At 42.6% G+C, this 17,969-nt stretch overlaps 1 long non-coding RNA gene across 1 annotated transcript; it reads left to right on the forward strand.

Annotated features, from left to right (window-relative positions):
• The first annotated feature begins 214 nt into the window (after nucleotides 1-214).
• Nucleotides 215-17,759, forward strand: LOC120388938. The gene is made up of 3 exons (XR_005590683.1): nucleotides 215-277; nucleotides 12,822-12,937; nucleotides 17,502-17,759. It is a non-coding gene; the product is annotated as an uncharacterized LOC120388938 (long non-coding RNA).
• The last annotated feature ends 210 nt before the right edge of the window (nucleotides 17,760-17,969 follow it).

Below are 17,969 nucleotides of genomic sequence, written 5' to 3' on the forward strand. Positions count from 1 at the left end.
GTCTTGACTGGAGTGGTAGCCATGGCGATGGAGGCCTGTGAGAGGGTAGAAACTGGGAGCTCCTGTTGCTCCCAAGCACTAGGGATCACCATGAGAGGTAAGAGATACCTGTAATAGGCCTACAGGACTGAGGCTGAGATGGTGCAATATGAACTCATAATGGGTCAGTGGTAGTACTCTTAAGGACTGGGGTCTTCGTGCATTGTACTGTTGAGGGGGTGCTGTGTGTGTTGCTGAAAGGTCCCTCTTACTAATCGTGGGTTGTGTCCTTGCCCAGGTAAAGTTGCTGGTATTATATCTGAGTGCAGCTGGTATTATATCTGGGCATGTGGTTTGGGGGCATTTGGGGACCACACAACAAACTGAGGTCCCCTCCCCTGGCACTGATCAGATCCTACTGCTCCATTTTCCAAAGCTCTCAAGGAGCTGAGCACCTTACATACATAAACCATGGCAGTATTGCCAATGCCAGGCAGTGCAAAATCATGTCAGGCTCCCAAAAATTATGAGATTTTTGTTTTTAAAAATGCACATTGGGTTATTTTTATTTGCCTTCTAGCATTTGAAGCTTATGGGTTTGCTCCAGTCATGTTTTCAAGCTTTTCTCCACAACCACAAGGATTAGACACTTAGTTTTTAAAATTAAAGCTGGGATTCTCACCTAACAACATGACTCCAGGAGCTGGGGCTTTAAGGAAAATAGTAAATATTACAAGACTCATGATGAAGTTACAAGATTTGGCAACAGTGCAGTGTCAATGTGTGCATGTTATACTCACAGATCCAAGTGATGCTGGAACACTAATTTAATTACAGTTTTGTAAAAATTGGAATACACAGTCCCCCATGGAGGTGTCTGCAGAAAGGTCAAACCTATGCTGTGACCACGTCTTGCTCGCCAGATTGCTATGTGCTGCTGACCTCTCTGTCAAGATGAAAGCTTAAAGAGATGGAGCTGGGATATGCAATCCTGGCATTATTCCAACCAATTCAGTGTAAAGTAAAACATTTTTTCTTTAAAAATATAGGATATGTTTATGCTAAGAGTCCAAGGCATTGACTTCTGAATGCTTGGAGCTGGCAGTGCTTCAGTGGTTTATATATGTTCCTCTTACATCCTATTAATTTCTTCTATGCAGGTTTCTTTGTCAGTCTCCTTTGTGAATCAGTGGAGATATGCATTGAAGTTTCTCTCTTTCTGTTGACTCTGACACCAATTTTGGCTGCAGATTTTTCTCTTCCTTGAGTTATTCTTATACATGTTGTATTTCTGTTGTGGTGCTTTTTTGATTGTTTCCTACTTGTAATATGAATTGTGCTTCATTTTGCCAATGTCAGAATTGCCCCTTTAATTCCATCAATTGCATTCACTCTGTGGGTGAACTTTTACATTCCCTTATTCCTTCCATTTTTTGTGTCAAAGTCACTTCATTTGTTTAATTAATTTTTATGTATGCTAAAGAATAAAAATGTGGCACAATGACATTCTCAGTCATTCTGTGACAGCACAGAGTGAATAGAGGAAAGGCAAGATGCTGAATAGACTTGCACATGGAAGATTGCTGGGGTTTGTTGGTTTTTTGTTGTTGTTGTTGTTGCTAAATTTCTACACCTTGACCCTGCAATGAGTGACTACCACCCACTCACAGAAATCAATCCCAGGGCTGGATACTTGGTGTGTCTGGACCCCCAAAGTAACCCAGAGAGAAGCAGTGCAAGGTCCCCTTCAGTCTGCATAGGAGGAACCATCAGTTTGAAAAAAAAGTATTGAATTCTTAATGGCCTACATAAACTCTAGCCTCTATCCTGGAACTGCAAAACAAGGGGTCATCTTATGGTGTTGGGTTTAGTGAGGTAGATACCTATTGTTAAGAAATGGACTGAGACACACCAACTTACATAGGGCCCCTGAACAGCTGCCAGATAAACTACTAACCTGGGCTGTGAGAGGTGAAATGTTGCTGCTGCTGTATTACTACCCTCTGAACCACAGTCAGATAATATCAACTACAGTAAATAGCTGGAGATGTCATTCACATCTCTGAGCAGACTCAAACAGAGCAGGTACAATATTTACAACTGGAAACGTCTTGCCACTCAGGATTAGAAATAGTCGTTTGCTGGCACATCCCAGTCGAGGGGAGACAGCTTCCAGATAGAAAAGCTAATGCAGGGGTTGGCAACCTTTCAGAAGTGGTGTGCCGAGTCTTCATTTATTCACTCTGGTTTCGCGTGCCAGTAATACATTTTATAACTAAACTATTGTATGTAAAGTAAATAAGGTTTTTAAAATTTTTAAGAAACTTCATTTAAAATTAAATTAAAATGCAGAGCCCGCTGGACCGGTGGCCAGGACCCGGGCAGTGTGAGTGTCACTGAAAATCAGCTCGCGTGCCGCCTTTGGATGTATTAGAGCATAAGCTTTTGTGGGTGAATACCCACTTCGTCAGACGCATGTAATGGAAAATGTTGTGTATACATGATGTTAAATACTTGTACAGGGAAAATGGCTTTAGCCTGAGCTGAGAAGGCCCCAGACAGGTGTGGAGGAAAATTGGGTCTGAGGTTTCTTCTATTTGAAGAAGAGTTAATGCGATCCCGGGATGCATAAACAGGAATCTTGAGTAGGAGTCAAGAGGTTTGTGGCACTGGTGTGATGGCGGCTGGAATATTGTGTCCGCTTCTGGTACCTGTAACTCAAGAAGGATGTTGATAAATTGGTGATGGTTCCTGTTGGCCTTGGAATCTATGAATTAATTAAGTTTGAGAATATTTGTTGTGTCTGATTAAAGTGGTGTTGCAGGTCATTTTCTAGTTTCTATACCCAGTGTTCTAGGATGTGGAACACAAAAGAGTTTTTTGTTGGAAACTCTCAGCATTATACTGCAGAATACTCATGGCTCTTCAGGTTATGGTTACTGTGAACAGAAAAATAGTCTCTGTCAGTTTTCTAATTTTCCAGCAATCCTATGTTTATTTCTTCTTGTGCTCCTCTGCCTGCCTGTCTTTATCTACCTGTGTTCGTGTCTTGGGCTGTAAGCTTTGTGGGGCAGGGGCCATCTTTTTATTGTGTCTAAAACAGTGAAGCTGGGTCCATGACTCAGAGATCCAGGCACTACTGCAATAGAAATAATTATAATATTCTATTTGTGCATTACCTTATGGAGCTGAGCATATGTATTACATATGAGGAAACAGTCTATGAGAAGCTTGAATAGGCTGAGTTTGACATCCGTTTGGTATTAACTCCAGAAGGAGGACCTGTAAGATAGACAAAAATCTGCATTTAACATTTTTCAGCAGGCTTTCTGCTTGGTGACTTAGGCCATGATGGTAGTAGCTACATCCCATTGTTTTAGAAGGGCCTCTAGTGCTACTTTTAATTTCTGAAGAAATAATTTCAAAAGTTTCAGGAAAAACAAACAAAGCCTAAATTATACAATTTGGTTGTGTTGCATCATCTAGATGAAGGATTCAGATTAGCTTCATTTTTTCCACATCTGAAATAGATAAAGACCTGTAGGGCTCAGCAGACTTCTGCAAATTCTGAGTTTATGATCCTTTTCATTTGTTTAATACAATGAGGTAAAAACGGAAGTACTCTAAATAAGATACGCTCCCCCGCTGAGACTTGTTTGATGTCTCTGAAATTTGTGTATTGTAAATACTAATCTCTCGCTGCTTGCATCTTACCTAGAGTTCATGCTAAAATGTGCTGCTGTCAGCAACTTGCTCATCTAAGGTGCTTCTTACTTAGTGGCATAAATCTTAGTTTAACTCTAATCTTTTGTTCAAGAGTTTGACATGATACATATGGGGCAGAGCTGGGATTAGGCTATTGGAACCCTGCTAGAGATACCTTGGAGTTAGTGGTCCAACTCTTGGATAAGGCATCCAGTCTCCACAAAGCATCAAAGGCTTTTGCAATGGCATTTATGGCCCACCTAGAGGGTTGCAGGCAATGAAAGATTATGGAGACAGATTGATTTAAATTGTATGAGGGCAGGCACAATGGGTATTCTTCCTCTTCCCACTCTTTGATTTACAAATTTTGGGCTTGTTTACTTGCACAACCATTGCTTACCTAAACTGCTACAAAATTTGACAATTCTTTGGCTGCGCTTGAAAGTAAAAGAATAGACCCACCTCCCGGGGCAGGAAGGACACTGCTTGTACACCTACTTCCAAACCACAGCTGCCCCATCACTTTCCACTCTCTCTTTTAAAATTTCGTTGCATAGAGTAGCGCACCTGGGACACTGTGGGTAAGACTGTTCTTCCCCCACCCACCCTGGTTCTGAAGGAATTTGTCAGTCAGGTAACACTTACAGACTCTGGAGCTTTCACTTGGGAAAAGCCTTTCTACCTGGCTCAGAAATCTATTTAATTTGAACTGAGAAGTATGTTTTCTCTTAGATGCCTATCAACTCTGCAGATCATTTTGGACATGAATGAGTTTCCAAGGGCAGAATATTTCATTCCACCAGGGTACCCTCTGTGTGGGAAATTAGCCAGCTCTGTTGACTCGGGCTCTTGCGTGCTTGGCCAGAGGAATAAGTTGAATGTGTGTGTAATACGATTTCTATTTTTAGGGCAATCAGTTCACACTGTCGTGGGTTAAGATTTATTGTCCAGTCTCCCAGAGCTAAGTGATTTCTCTTGTGACTCCCTGAGAATTCAACCTGCCACAACACCTGTTATCTCAGGATTTTCCATCTCATAAAAGCTTGAATATTTATGACTCTCTGCACCCCACAGCTTGCAGAATCAGCAGCATAAATGTTACCCCACTGACCAAACCCTGCTGTGACGCTGATCCAATAATAATAAGCTTGGAAGGATTAGATTTTTATCAGTAAATGTTGATTTCACTGTACATGCACAGAAAGACAACAATTGAAATTGACCTAGGCAAAGTAAGAAAAATGCTGCTTGAGAACTTGTACGTTTGATTTAATTATATTTACTTCATATCTTTTGACATGTGAGGTTGACACTTCGTGTTTTAATGGTTATAAACCTTTAACTTTTTGAATGTCTACTGTAATTAAATAGTCTGACCCCCTCCCCCAATTTCCTGCAACTGTGATACACATTGAGAAAATGCTTAAAACCCATAACTTTGCACAACTGTGAACATTTAAAAATAGAAAAAAATGCTTTAAAATAATCTGTATTATGAGTGGAAATTACAAGCAAATGAAAATCGAATTCTGCCAAGTCCAAATAATGAGTAATGGACTCCGAGCCTCTCATTTCCCCTAATCCTGCCAAGTTAGGAAGTAGAATTTAGATGGAGTTATTCTTCTGGGTTGGAATTCACTAATGCAGAAGGCCAAGTGGAGGCCTGTTCATCACTTAAGTCCCATTTAAACCCTTAGTGGTGCTGAACCGTTCCTAATTCACTAGGGACTGGGAATGGCAGGGAGGCAATACCTCAGGCCCTGGTGACATATTGGCACTGTGGCCTCTAAGCCACTCCTGCTTGTTTATCAGTGTCAAGGCTGAATCCCAACTCTGTCAGTCCGAGTGCAGGAAGTGGGGGCCCACAAGTGTTTTAAAAATTAATACTTGCCACTCCAGGCTTGTATTACACTCCCAAGGTTACAGCTTCTCTCTGACCTTGGCTTGGTAAACGCTGCCACCACCCAAATGCAAAAAAAAACCCTTGGACCAGGAAGGAGCACTTGGGAATTCCTCCCTGTGGGGTACCCTCAAGCCCTTTCACCTCCCCCTCTGGGGAAGAGCTGAGAAAGAAAACAAAGGAAATTAGCTGTTGCCCCCAGCTAATCAAACAGCATATGCACAAACCTCTTAGGACACCAAAAATCCAATCCATAGGTAAATTTTCTTTAAAAAGGTAAATTTTATTAAAATAAAAAATAAAGAAAATATATTTGGAACTTAGGGTTTTGCTAGATTTTAAAAGAGCAATTCCAAAAATTAAGTACCCAAAATAGCTTCTTGGAGGTTCAGTCTAAAGGTTACAAGCAAACAAAAGCATCCGGTGTTAGCACAGAGGAGATCCACAAGCCAAAATAAAGCAATAACCTAATCATGTCTACCTAAGCATTCCTTATCCCAATGAGTCCTGCTAGGTATGGAAAATAATTTTTCATACCTGGTTCAAACCTTACACAGCATTTCTGCTTATAGCATTGCTGCTTGGTGTTCCTGCAGCCCAGAGGGAGCAACAGACAAAGGGAAAGCTTCTTTTCCCCATTTTAAAAAGTTCTAACTTTCCATTGGCTCTTTCGGTCAGGTATCCACTGTTCTTTCTTTACCTGGGGGACTTTTTAACGCTTTACAGGTAAAGCAAGTAAAGAACAGCTACCAAGAGGGATTTAACAGCTAACTGGCTGGCTGGGTGTCCATCAAAGGGAGCTACCCCCCACCCTTTATTTATCACAATCAGTATTGAAAAGAGTCCCGATTCAGTACAGTCCTGCAGATGAGATGGCTTGTAGCTTCAGTGGGTAATGTTTCAGAAAGTCAACTTGCTCTATATGAACCCCAGGTTGTCTGGGGCATCAGTGTATTTATGCAAATAAGTCAAGGATGTTTTCATTATTTTCATCCACAATGGCAAAAGTTTTATCCTTTGGCACTTTTAGCTGTGCAGTGTCTTAGAGGAGGAATATGAGCTACTGGGTAGAGAAGAACCTTGAGCTCTATGAATATCAGGCACTAAATAAATGCAAAATATAGTAGACCCTCATTAATTTTACATGCCAAAAGCATGTGAAAGTCTCTCCCTGCTTCCCAGCAAAGACTTAGTGAGGTCTCATGTTACTAAGGCATCCGTACTCATACAAAATCTCTTGCAGAACGCTTACCCGAGTACTCAGAAGCATTGTCATGCATAATTAAAACTAAACTGCATTTGTCAAATAAATGAACAAAGTGCATTTTTGATGCCTTGCTCTTGCTCTTACTTTTCTGTTGTATGTATTCATTTGCTAATTTGCAAAATTAATTAATTGGCAATAGGTCTCCTAGTAATTAGCAGAGCTATGTAAAGATGTTGTTGTTAAAGACCTTTTGGATGACATTCATCCCACGCAGTGGGGTCTGCACAAGTTCTACATGCCACTTACGCTCTCAAAGCACGAATTAAATTATATGTAGGCTCTGTGCAGGGCCCACTGCACTCTTACCATAACTTAGTACCAGTTCAGCTGAAACTGAACTTAAATATTTATTGAACATCTTATTGATACATACTATATTTGGTTACCACGGTGATTGGTGCATTATAGCTAGACAAAGGGCTGCCTGGCTGGAGGAAAGAGAGCACCACTTTCCTGACAATGACACCAGTAGCAGCAAAGTGCCTTTCTCTGGCGTCTGGAGAGCATTCTGCTCAGGGTTTTCTCTTGACTCTGAATATCATGTCATGAGCATTGGAGAAGGCTATTCCTACTGCTTATCAGCTATGCTGGACAATACCAGGCAGCTGCATTCCCCCCACCTGTCTGATATGTTGTCTATTTATAAAAGCCATTTAAACCCCAAATCTGTATTGACATTCCCCACCATGCTGTGGGTTTGTCACTGTACTCCCTTCCCTCCTAGCGCTGCAGCATTCTCTGGAAAGCAAAGCACTGTTATTTCAAGCAGCTAAAATTTTTCAGTAGGAAAGAGGTATATTATACCCCTCAGTGAAAAGAAAATGGATGCAGCTTCCAATGAAAATTATCTCTACTTAGTTCTATGTAAAGCCTGTCACATTTCACAGAGGGCTAGCCAAAAGATTTAAGAAAAGGCAAAATTAAGCTGGGGTTGATGATCCCCCTATGTAAAGGGGTAATGAATAAAGATAGGTCTGAACCAGAATTCTGCATATGAGTGCACCCAATGGGAACTCTGCACTTGACCCCTAGGCTGAGCCACAACCACAGCTCTGATCCTCTCTCTGGAAAAAGCCCAGATCTGAACTTTGTAGCTCCGGTTCCTCTTTGGGAATTAGGGATGCTGGTTTTGCTCTCTGCAGCTGATGTGCTAAACCTGCCATAGGTACTGAGGCACCCAGTCTGGTGACATGGTTACATGACACCTTCTCCCCTAAAGACCTGCCTACCCCGTAATTGGCACCCGGAGTTCTTTGGACAGGCCCTTGGGCCAGGTCACTTTCTGCAATAGTAAAACACATAGGAGGGAGATCTGGGGAGGAAGGGGTCTGTATCTTTGTAAGGATCTCCCTCCTATTAGAGTCTCCCCAAATCCTCATGTTGCCTTGTGTGGGGGCGCCCTCCCCTGGTGGCGAAGTCACAGGATTCAACCCCAAACCCTGGTGCCTCTGCACTGCTGTCCCTGCTTTGCTGGCTGATTGTGGAGCTGGTTATGAGAATATTCTATAAAAAGGAGATGGCTATATCTGTTTGATTCGTTGGTTAATAGCTAAGGTGCCAGTGGACCCAAGTATACACAAGTGTATCTGGGTTTTGTAGGACCAATAAAATGTCTTGTTGTGCACTGCAAGAGGCTTTTTGGGTGCAGCTCTTAACAGGGCTCCCCCCAGTAGCATGGTCCTATTAGCTCTCTTTGCCTTTATTTGTCACAGGGAAGGGGTGAGGAATATGTGGAGAAGATCACATGGTCCCAGGCTGTATTATCTTTCCTGGGGAATAGCTCTGGGGCTGGACAGGGAATAGGTACAAGTTCTGCTGGCTCTAGCCTGTCTCCACCACTCTCTCCAGCCATGGAGCTAGGGTATGAATTTTTTTATTTAAATTTTTAAAAAGAAAAATGTATTTATTTAAATTTTGAAATTGACAACCCATGTTAAGGCCTAAACTTCATATAATCTTTTAAAATAATGTAAATGAAATTAAAAAATACTAAACAGTATCATAGAATCATAGAATCTCAGGGTTGGAAGGGACCTTAGGAGGTATCTAGTCCAACTCCCTGCTCAAAGCAGGACCAAACCCAACTAAATCATCCCAGCCAGGGCTTTCTCAAGCCTGACCTTAAAAACCTCTAAACAGTACTAAACATGTTTGCTGCCAAAGTTTTAAAGAAAGTCAAACCACTGAATTGATGGAAGTCACTGGTAAGCACCTGGAACTAGAATTTGTTGAAGGGGTAAACCAACTGTTGACAGCAGTACCGTCTTCTGCAGATGCAGAGAGAGTATTTTCTTCTTTTCAGTTTATTCAACTAATGCAATTCAATGACTAGGTCAGTGTTTCTCAAACAGGGGTCACAGGTCAATGGGAGCAGCAATCTGTGGCCAGTGGGAGCTGCAATCGGCCGAACCTGCGGACGGGGCAGGTAAACACACCGGCCCGGCCCGCCAGGGGCTTTTCCTACACAAGCGGTGACCCCTGTTTGAGAAACCCTGGACTAAGTCATTCAAAGTTGAGAAGTTGCTTGGAAGCTGAAAACACAGGAATGCTTATTTTCCTCTCCCAATCTATGAATAAAACTAGGTTTAAGAAGAGAATGAAATCTACTAATTCTAAAATCTCGAAGGACACGGTGACCAGAAACAACCAGTTCAATTCACTAAATGCAGATAATACTTTTTTGTTTAATAAATCAGTTTTAAATGCAAAACATGTACTTTTTCCTATGTATTTAGCACCTTAAGCTAGTTGTATTTAACTAATGAAAACCATTTTAAAATGCTGTTCGTGCATTTGTAATTGAATTCCTTCAGTTTCCATCCAAATGCAGTTTGACACAAATTACAAGTGAAAAATTAATCATATCTAGTAAATAAGAAATGTCATTCACCATTTTCTAATGTAGTAAAACTATAAAAATTAAGAATCTCAATAAATGTGTGCTAAGCTATATAATTGCTTAAATAAAGATGTGTATAGATATTTTCTATCCTTGTTAACTAAAAAGTACCAACTGATGGGAATTGACCTCTCTTTAGCAAAATAACTGAAAGTACAAATGCAAAACAAAATTAAAACTGATTTATTTTTATCAAGGTTTCCAGTTTGGTGATCTAAATCAATCCATACGGAGCACCTGCTGGGAGCTTTGGGGTGGGAGATGGCTCAAGCCCCCAATCAGTGCTGGTAGCATGGTGATGGCTTGTGCACAGTCCCTTTCATGCAAGGCGTCCCAGTTACAGGGTTAGCTGTGTCTCTGGCCTCTTTCTGGTTTCTCTGAGTGCACCCCCTCAAATGCCAGGCCTCATGCCTTCAGGTCTCCTGGCCTCCACAGTTCTCCCACACCTAGACCAACCCTTGTGTGACGGTACCCTGTGTACCAACACTGCTTACCCAGCAGGCCCCATTGGGTTCTGGCACTTGCATTTCTTCCCTTTCAGGGTGCTACAGGTGCTATACAGTGTTGTGTAATCTTAGGAACAAAACATTTAGAAAAAAAGGATTTTAAAACTGTCTGTGTATGTGTATATCTATAGTTTTACCATCCCCTGATGGCAGGCCTAACTTCTTCACACCCACCCCATCCCCATCAGGTTGATGTGTTTGTCGTGTTCCCTTGAACAACTACCTGCCTCTCTTGAGAGAAAGACTGACCGACCTTTTTCAAACTGCCAGAGATCGCCTGTTCTTCTGCATTCTGAGGCCTTTTCCTATCCTGGCATCATCTCTTAACAACTCTTAAGTGTTTGCTGAGAAGTGGTTTATCTCAAGCCATTCTTTCCCTTCCTGCTTGTTTTTCCCAACAGCCCCCTATTAAACTAAACCAATATATTCATATGGTAACATCTCATTAGGCAGGCCAACATACAGTCTTAATAAATTATTACAGGGCAGCTTCAAATCCATCCCATGTGGATCCAGAGGGGACAATTCAGGGCTGCGTGATTTCTGTGGCACTGCTCCTGTAAAAGTAGCATCAAAAGAGGCCTCTCAGAAGGAGCAGCTGTGCAACGTGACGCTGTTTCTCCCTGGGATCATACTTCCCGGAGTGCTGGATAGAAGCACAGCCCTAAATCTGGAATTGCTCTCTTTGTTTCAGTGCAACTTTAAACACTGGGACTCTGATGGCAACAGCACAACAGTGATGAATGTGCCAGTTTGCAACCCCCTGGTCTAGTTTAAAATGTTTGTCTTATTGCATTAACAGTGCATCTACTGCAGTAGGGGCATCTCATCGTCAGGATGAACTGCTGCAGGGGATATAGTGTGTAATTAATGCCAGAGCAATTTCCATTGGCTCTGTCATTCTCCACAGGACCTGACAAACTGAATGATGTTAACTTGGGTAACAAATTCAGATGTCACAGAAAATTAATACGCTACCTGCTGAGAGGCAGCAATAACCCATTTCGCTGGCAAAAATCAATGAGAAGGGATCAGCTTCCAAGATTGGGAATCAAAGGGCCTGAGGCGTGGGCCTTCTGGGCGAGGCATCATTCAGGTAGGGAATGCAAAATGGGCACCCCCTTCCTGTGAGTTATGGGGCCAGTAGACATCAGGCCAGTTCCAAACTAGGTTGGCAGCACACACACCCAGGAGTCATTCTAGCAACTGGAGTTTTCCAGGGTGCAGCGATGCATTGGCCACCCCCCATTTTTCCTGGCTGTTCCCACTGCACCAGGTTTACAGTGACTCTCTGAGCTACTTGGGGATACTCCATGCTGGGGCGGGGGGACGGGACACTTCGTTTTGGAAGCAGTAAGTGGTACAGGAAAGAGAGATGTTGAGTGTGCATCGAGGCTAGTGTCACATGGGGAGAGGCCTTTGTTTTGTCTAGTAGTTGCCAGGGCCACTACCTTGGATCCCTGGTGTCACTCACACCAACTAAATCCATCCTGAAACCTGACAGCCTTTCCCCAGATTCCCCTCATAGTCCACGTTCTTTCATTGGGTGGCTACGGGAGCAGATCAGGGCCAGAATCGCTAAGAAAACTTGAAGCTACCACATGCACCAGTTGGAGGTGGTACAAAAGATGAGAATTGGAGTCCTGCAGATGAAGTGTCAGGTCTTGGCATCATGATTCGGCATCTAAAGCAAAGGAGGCACATTTTGAAGAACAAACTATACCTTCATTACTAGCAGCTCTGCTGCAAAAAGGGGGGTTGTGGGGAGGGGAGAAAATGCCTCAGTTAGTCTGTAACATGGAGTCTAGAAGCCTGTAGGAAGTGCCTGGGATTCCACATCAGAGACAATCCGCTGGGCTTTTTTCTGAATGTGTTTCTAGTTACCAAATACCATAATACCTGTGATTAGCTCTGATACTATTCTCTACCCTGCAGAAGCTCCTGATTCTGCCTAGTTTTTTGTGCCATAACTAAAAACTGTTTCAATTGTGGTGAAATTTGCTCCCATTTCTGTTGAAAAATACAAGACCTTTTTGACCTGCAGAGTGTGATGTGCAGGGGGGAATAGTTTAATAGTCATCATTTATTACTCCAGGTAACAGTAGTATCTTCCTGTGCAAAGCATTAAAAGAAACAATGCCAAGGCACCACAGTCAGTTCAGAGTGGGGAATTAATACAGTTCAGTGGCATCCTCTCAGCCTGTTTATAAACTCCAGTGCAGTGTGTTTTGTTTAACTGTACCTTTGCATTTTGACAACCTATTTATACTTACATTAATAGTTTAGCTGTAGGAACATGAACTGCATTTAAGTGGGGGAGTCCAGGAACCAAGACCCATATTTTGAGCTGACTCCAAAAAAAGGTGTAGGGTTTTTGTTTTATTTTTTTATAACTTCATAGGGTTAGTCTTATTGCCGATGTTCATGACTACTGTCACAGTCTCTGATTTGTGTCCAAGGAGTTCTTGTGCAGCAATGAGCTATCTCATAGCAAATGGAATGACTGTGAGACCCAGTCTTAAGAAAACAAACACAAAGCACTTGTCTGTTTTTGTTTTGTTTTAGCACCTGCCTTTTATCCTGATTCCCTAAATAAAGAATATGGAACAGGCCTTCTGCTGCTATGAATCTTCCCAGGGAAATCACTGATGTTTGATCTCAAGATAAAGGAAATTTAAGAGGTAAGCAATGCAAAAAACGATCCCAAGGGCTGCCAGGGACATAGGGAAGAAGTGACAAATTCCTGTTTAACTAGACACATGTGACAGCTTAGAGCAGGATTGCATTGCTGTTCTGAAAACACTTGGGGACCAATTCTGAGCAGAACTCAAGAGTGTGTGGAAAAACACAGTGCATCTCTGATCAGGATTGGGGGCCCTGAACCACATGGAAGGAAAGGGAAACCTGCCATCTTTGAGACTGCAGGGGACTAAGACAAGGAGAGAAAATGGCAGGGAGACAGTCCATTACAACAGGACTCTTGGTATAGGACCACATGTGGTTCAAGTGAAAATAGACTTTATTCCATAAAACATTTAGAAATTTTTTTTAAATGGACAACTTCATACAATTGCCTGTTTTCATATTAACACCACACTGAATAGTAATTATTATTTCACACATTTATAAGGCACCCATTGCTCGGTGTCCAGAATGCTGTCACCAAGAGGAAAAAAACTCTCCTAACAATGGTCTGCCACGTCTCAGCTTTATATTTTGTGTAAAATGAATGGTTTGCCTTTACTAGGATTTCAGTACTATCTGGGCCTTGTGCTAGGCCCTCTGTACAGGGCTGAATTTCACCCCCCCCTCCCTTTTTTTTTAAATGTTTTTATATTTCACATTAAAAATAAAAGAGAAGCAGGAATTTTCCACATGAGTAAAGCTGGGGTGATTCCAGCCCTGTTTTGTTAGCTTGCTAATTATTATGGATGCCATTGCCAGTCAAAGCCCTGCCTGTGACGGTAAGCACACTCAAAACTGAGATGCAAACCAAGGCCCTTTTAGCTGCAGGATCTGTACCAGGTGAGCTAATTGGTAACCTCCCCATGGCCAAGGAAAGAGACTCAATGTTGAACTCATTCTGTTTTTATATCATTACATCCTTCCTCCCCTCCACCCCCCTGGGCATTGGCAGAGCTCAGTCCTGACCCACAGCCTCCCTGCTATCCCAGCCCTAGGCTTCCCCTGACCCTGCTGCTTTATCATTGTCCTTGCTCTTCCAGTTCTGAGCCTTTTTAGAACAGAAATGGCCAAGTTATTCTGATTGTGGATAAATGCACATTTGTGACTAGGATGACAGCAAACTCCTCATAGGTAAAAGCAAATTCCTGTGCTTCTTTATGCTCTGTTTGTTCATCTGCTCCTTGAAACAGTTTCCTGAGATAAATATATCAAGTTGCTTCTGAGTGTCCAAGCTACCAACACTTCTGCAAAATCAGATTCTGCCAGGCTGGTTTAAAAGTTTGTCCTTAGAGCATGTCATGAGACACGAGCACAGATAGCTCAGTGTGTCACTGCCTTTTTGCATCCTTCTCCTCAAATTAGTGTCAGAGAAACTCTTTCAATTGACTAAGGAGGTCTTCGCTTTGTAAAAAGTGAGAGCAGCTGTGTGGGAATAGCAGGGTATGTGTGTGTGTGTGTGTGTGTGTGCATGTGCACACATGCACGTGCATTCTCATGTGCACCTGTAGTTCATCTCTCCTTGATGTTAGCCTCACACTTTCTGTTTGTATTTCAGGGAGTTTGTAGCATTCTTAGGTGACTCCACGTGTCAGCAATTTGTTTTCTGCATCAATGGGATATAGAGGCATGTCTTATCCAGCTCCATGGTTACTCCAGTTAGATAGTTCAGGGTGTTTCCTAGTGTGCAAACCACTGTACAAAAATATATAACTGGAACAAAGCACTGCCAAACACAAATGATTTGGGGGGGGTGGTGAGCGGGGGGACTTGGGCTTTGCTTGAATGATAACTACAGGCAGCTGGCTTGCAGCCCCCAGCAGATGGCACTGCATTGTAGTGACTGACCAGAAATAGATTTTTCCCTTTGCTAATCTTTGCATTTGACTACGTGTGTAATGTGGCATTTCTTAAAATTTAATGAAATAAAAAGGCTTCATTAATGATGCAGAAGAGACATGATCTGCACAAAGGGAAATAGTCTAAGAGACCCATAAAGGCCTGGAGCTTGGGATAGTTTCTCTCTGTTGCTGGGTGTATGGATTTATCTTTCTCTGGCTAGTTTGTTTCAGTCCTGGTTGCTGGGTCTCCTCCCCCAGAGTCCCCTGTTAAAGCTGAGGTCTTCTCTCCTGACAGCTTTCTATTTGCAGTTCTTTATTAAGGCATCCCTAGCCACAGCAGAGCCTCAAAGAGCCAGCACTGGAAGCCAAAGATTCTCACACCTTTCAGGCTTTCTCACTCTGCTTTCCCTCCAGCTTGGTCGGAGAAGGAAACAGGCTCTGCTAAAGTAGAGTGCAACCTCTGAACTGCACAGTATCCCAGAGGCAAGTGTTAACCCTTTCCAATGCTCCATTCACTTGATGATATAACTGGTCCTCGATTTGGTTCTCAGTCCACCCCGATAGACACCAAGTGTTCAGATAGAAAGTCTGGAAAGATGAATCCTGATGTCTAGCCCAAACCAGGGCTTGGGTGCCAGGCTGCCATGCAGCCCTCACGTACTTTCTAGTTCAGCCTGTGGCCACAGTCACTCCACATGGACTGTGGAGGGCACTGTGCGTAGACCCCAATCTATGGCATCTTCCCTGGCATAGCAGGTGTGTTGGGGACGGGGGAAGACTGCACTTTGCTCTAGCAGTCCTTGACAGCTGTGACAGCCCCTTGGGGGGAAGTTAGCAGACAGCCCAGGTTATAACAATCCTGAGACTGCTCTGACCTGCACTGAGGACTGATTTTTCCCCCCCAGCCTGCCTGAGGGACAAAGTAATGTAAAGGGACAATATAAAGCCACTGTTTCCCCTTTCTCTTGATTCCTGCATCTGGCTCCGCTTGGCCAGACCCAAGGATTGGAGCCTGAGAGCCTAAATCAAGTGAGGGGCCAGGAAAGTAAAATTTAAAAATTTAATCCTACTCTCCACTCCGTTATCCAAGTCATGAATTAAAGTGTTGAGTTGTACCAGACCCAGAACAGACCCCTGTTGTAACCCATTAGCTGAGTCCTCCCAATTTGATTGTCAATCATTGATAAGTCCCCTCTGAGTTGGGTGCACATCAGGACCACATTTCCCTAGTTTGCTTATGTGAATGTCATGTGGGACTGTTTCAAGAGCTTTATTAAAATCAAGATAAGACATTTCTACAACTTCTCCCTCATCCACTTGGCCAGTAACCCTATCAGAGAAGGAAATTAAGTTGGTTTGGCATGAATTGTTCTTGACAAACTATGTTGGTTATCCTTATGACCCTAGGATCCTCTAGGTGCTTGCAAATTGATTATTTAATAATTTGTTCGAGTATCTGTCCCGGTATTGAAGTTAGGCTGACTGGTCTATAATTCTTGAGTCCTCTTTGTTCTGCTTTTTAAAGATAGATACTATGTTTCCCCTTCAGTCCTCAGGGATCGCCCATCCTCCATGAGTTCTCAAAGATAATTGCTAATGGTTCAGAAACTAGTTCAGCTAGTACCTAAGTACCCTAGGGTGAATTTTGTCAGACCCTGCTGACTTGACTACATCTAATTTATCTAAATATTCTTTAACCTGTTGTTTCCCTGTTCTGGCTTGTGTTACTTCCCCCTTGTTGTTACTATTAATTGTTAAGTAGCTGATCACAGTTAAATTTTTTAGATATGACTGTGGCATTAAACACATTATCTATAATGTAATTATATATTTAAGAAGCCATGTAACCAGATGTTTTCAGTGACCTTCATGAAATATTTAGAAACATGAGATTTGCTGGGAACAACCCTTGTACCTTGGCTTCCTTTAGTACTTTACTTTGTGTAGCAAACATTCCTCTGCTTTGCATTCTGAGCCATGGCAGATTTCAGTCATGGTCCTCATGCTTTTCATGAGAGGATTTCATCTCAGAAGGAGGATCTTCTCAGGGCCATGTAGTTAGAATTGCAATGGAAGGGAGGGGACCTCTAATCCTGATTTCTGGAAGATTTTATTCTGTTTTATTGATGCGGTGGGCCCCAGCTTCTGCTTTTACCAGCCTGCAAAGTGCTTGTAAGAACTTACCAGAGAACACTTTGGCAGTCGATTATAGCTTGTCTGCAATACACTGTGCGACTTCGGAGATGAAAGCGAATGTTCCTGCCAAGCTACTCCAATCCAGGGCCTCATGAGCACAAATATCCTTCTGTATGATAAGCCTCTAGGTGGGAAGAAGCTGCAGGAGGAAAACTGAAATGGTGTGTGGATACTTTGTTCAATATAAAAATGTCAGAAATGGTCACTCAGGCATTGGAGTGAGGCAGTACTTTACGTCACACACCTACCCTGCACTTCTTTGCTGACTCCATCAAACTGGGCAGAGTTGATGCTTCTATTTTTTAAAAAGTAACATTTTTCAATAGAGTGCCTCCCTGTTTGGGTCCCCACCTTGGGCCCAATTTTCAGAGGTGCTAGGCACCTGCAGCTCCCACTCATGTCAGCTGGAGTTGTGGGTAATCAGCACCTCTGAAAAACCAGCTTTAGGTGTCTCAAGTGGGCCCCCAAAATTTGTGTCCATTTAAACTTTAAAATTTTACCTTTTTTTTTTTTTTTTTTTTTTAAGCTCTTCCAGACTGAGAAGAGAACCTTCAGAACTGGAATCAATGCAATTGTCTTCCTGCGTCTGAGTGCCACAGTGCCTAAGTACCTTTAAAAATCTGGGCCTTAGACACCTGTGAAAACTTAACCACCAACAGAATACCTAGGATTATTTTAGCCCAAACATCCAGCTGCTCTGGGCCTATGTTATCAAAGTTAGGTTCTACGAATGCAACCCGAGCGAAGCACTATACTTTTTTTCCCATCTCAAACCAAGCCCTGCCTCCCATAATAAAATAAAGGATTTAGAAAATCTGCAGCAGGTCTGTTGGGGTAGGCTGGAAATACAACAAATCTAAAGGGCATACATTTCCTCATATTACAGGCTGGGAGAGTACAATCTGCCATTCCCCCCAGTCAATGGCGATTTAAATGATATAATGAAAAAGAGAAAACAGTACAGGAGTCACAAATGTACCACACCCTCCTCTTA

This window comes from Mauremys reevesii, linkage group 22, assembly GCF_016161935.1.
Source record: "Mauremys reevesii isolate NIE-2019 linkage group 22, ASM1616193v1, whole genome shotgun sequence".
Classification (NCBI taxonomy): domain Eukaryota; kingdom Metazoa; phylum Chordata; order Testudines; family Geoemydidae; genus Mauremys; species Mauremys reevesii.